Source organism: Suricata suricatta, chromosome 11 (assembly GCF_006229205.1).
Source record: "Suricata suricatta isolate VVHF042 chromosome 11, meerkat_22Aug2017_6uvM2_HiC, whole genome shotgun sequence".
In the NCBI taxonomy this organism is placed as follows: domain Eukaryota; kingdom Metazoa; phylum Chordata; class Mammalia; order Carnivora; family Herpestidae; genus Suricata; species Suricata suricatta.
Window position 1 is genome coordinate 106,201,902 of NC_043710.1, and position 3,030 is coordinate 106,204,931.

The following is a 3,030-nucleotide window of genomic DNA, read 5'->3' on the forward strand; positions in this document are numbered from 1 at the left end:
GCCGCCGGAGTCCGGCCCGGTGGAGACCGCCCAAGGCTGCTGGGTTGGGGGCTGGGAATCAAGGGCAAACTCCAGAAGGGGGGGGGGGGGAGCAGCGTGGGGAGAGAAGGGGGAGCGTGTGTGCACGGGGCCTGCCGCGAGGACCGGGGGGCGGGAGTCGGCTGGGGAGACCCCTCTCAGACGCAGTGTGTCCAATGGTCACTTAGCCGCTACCCTGGAGCCGCCCTGGCCTTCGGAGCAGCTGTGAAGAGAGCGCCAGGGCCTTGCCTTCTAATTGCCACTAACTGAGTAAATGCTGCGTTGATCTCTCTCTCCCGTCCCCTCCCCCCTCTCCCCCCAACCCCACGAAGGCGAGGGAGAGATACCAGAGGTCAAAAAGAGCCTTTTCCAAATGGAGACGGGCCAAGGATGACAGCTGGAATAGCAAGCAGCCGCTGCCCCCAGGGAAGGGCCCGGGGGGAAGAAGGTCTTCTGGGGGTGGGGGGGCTGAGACGGGAGAGGGAAGAAAGGGGGTTGGGGGGGGGCCCAGGTCACTGTCCCAGCCCGCGCCTCTCTCTCCTGCAGGTCGGAAGGAATGCAGTCAGTCTTCTGTTAGGAACTCTGCATCCCTGGACTCCTGGGTCTGTGTTTACCGGGTCACTTGCTCTGCGGCCTGGGTGGGAGGGGGGGGGCCTCCTCCCGCTCAGGCTCTGCGAGGGGTCAAACGGGCGCTGTGATCCCTGATGGAGAGCCTCCGGGTAAAAACAGTAGTCACTTTTCCCTTCCCTCAGGCTGTGGGCGGGAGCCTCATCGGGGCCTGAAGCAGGCCCCAAGCTCAGGATTTGAAGTCTGAGGTAATAAGTTAGTTTCCAAACAGGTTTTGCTTCTGCCTTCATTTTTATTTTTAATAGGGATCACTTGTTTATCTTCCCCATAGCTTTGTGAAGCTGGGAGGTGAAAGGGGATTGGCCAACCCCATTTCACAGAAGGAAAAACTGAGGCCAGGGGTCAAGTGGCTGGGTACCTGTTCATTTCTACTTCGGAGCCAAGGCAAAAACCCAAGTGTTCCGAAGTTCTAGGCCACCCACTAATAATCCAGAATATTCAGGAAAATATTGCTTTCATTTTAAGTTATGCAAGGAAATTATGCTTGTTTTTTTTTTTAAATTATTCAAATAGTACAGAAGGGTTTAAAGTAAAAAGTAAAAGTCCCCAAGCCCACTCTTTCATCTCCCAGGTCCCACTAATTTTTTGAGAAATTTTCCCTGCAAGATAAACAAGCATGTTTATCTACATATTTTCCTCTTTCCCACAAATTAAAAAGAATACTTTAACAGTGTCGTACAACTTCATTTTTCCATTTTTCTCTTCTGTTTTATTGCTTCACAGTTTTCAAAGCACCTTTGTTGTCACATTCATCCGTCAGAGTAAGAGGGATAGGCAACATCGTCTCCCGTTTTGAGACAAGGCGACAGCTTCAGAGATTAAGTCACCTGCCCGTGGTTAGGTGCTGTTTATCGTTGAGGGTAGAGTCAAACCTGGCCACAGGAGCAGCCGTGGCAAAGACTGATATGAGACTTCACAACCGCCAGAGCAAACCTCAGGTAGCCCTTAGCAGGTGCCAGAGCCTTCTCTACACGCACCCTCTCTGTCCTGTGGTGGAATCCCTGCCACGAGACAAGGTGAGCACTGTGATGGCTAGCCCCGGTTCACAGATGCGGAAACCAAGGCACGAGGGCTTAGGTAACTTGGCCAGGATCACACCTCCAGGAGCTAGTGGTGCTGGGGTTCCGACCCCAGAGTCTGCTTCCAGAGTCTGTGCTGTCCACTTCTACCCCACACGGTCACTTACTCTGTGCCAAGCACTGCTAGATGCTCTTTACATATGGAAGCTCATTTAATCTTCACAACAACCTTGTATCAATTATCAGTAACAACATGGGATCATTGGGCATCTTCGCCAAAGTTCCAAGCCCAGAAATAAGGCATCTCCCAACAGCACTGGGACACTTCGAGGGCTATATGCCTACCTGAAACCCAAATACATCAATCGGTGCCCCAAAGGCACAACCAAGCAAATCTTAGCTAGGAACAGCCATAATTATACCAACTCTCATTGACTGAGTGCCCCAGGTCTGTTTGAAAGGCTTTCCATGTGCTTGTTTATTTCATCTTTATTACAACCTTGTGACCGAAGGATTGTCATCCTCATATTATAGATGAAAAATCTAAGGTTCAGAGAGGTTAAGTAACTTCTCAGCGGCCATACAGTAAGCGGAAGAGCCAAGATGGAACATGGCCTGTCTGATCCTGAAGCCTGACTTTGTTTCTTCCTAGCCGGTATCTTGTTTTCTAAAGTGCCTGGGGGCATTCATATCTTCTTTCCGTACCATTCCAAGGTTTGAGGTAACCCCAGCTCCCTGCCTGGGGAGAGGTGTCAGCCCCTGGCCATCGCCTCTTCTAGACCAAAGAACAATGGCTCCTGGGGCTCCTGGCTGGCTCAGTCGGTTAAGTTTCCGACTTTGGCTCAGGTCATGATCTCCCAGCTGGTAAGTTCAAGCCCACATCGTCGGGCTCTGTGCTGACAGCTCAGAGCCTGAAGCCTGCTTCGGATTCTGTGTCTCCCTCTCTGTCTGCCCCTCCCCAATTCTCTCTCTCTCTCTCAAAAATAAATAAACATTAAAAAAATTTATTTTTAGAGATGCGTACGTATGTGTACGTCAAACACTGTTCTGTGAGACGGAGGCCAGACTCAGCTTTTCACGGGTTAGGCTGGGGAAGGAGTGGGTCAGGCAGGGGTCCGATCCCACTGGGGGCGTGCTTTATGCTACAGGATGACTGGAGACCGCATGCTCCGTAGCTGCTGGGAGGGGCCCACTGATGCTCACCGTGGGGGGTTTTAGGGGACAGCCGAGGACCCCCCTCTGCGGTTCTCCCCTCCAGGGAGCCTTCCTGGTCGCTCCCCACCCTGCAACCCTCACTCCCATTCTGTGTCTGGTTCTGACTATGGTGAATACTTGGAATAAGCGGAACCATACGGTGTTTACCTTT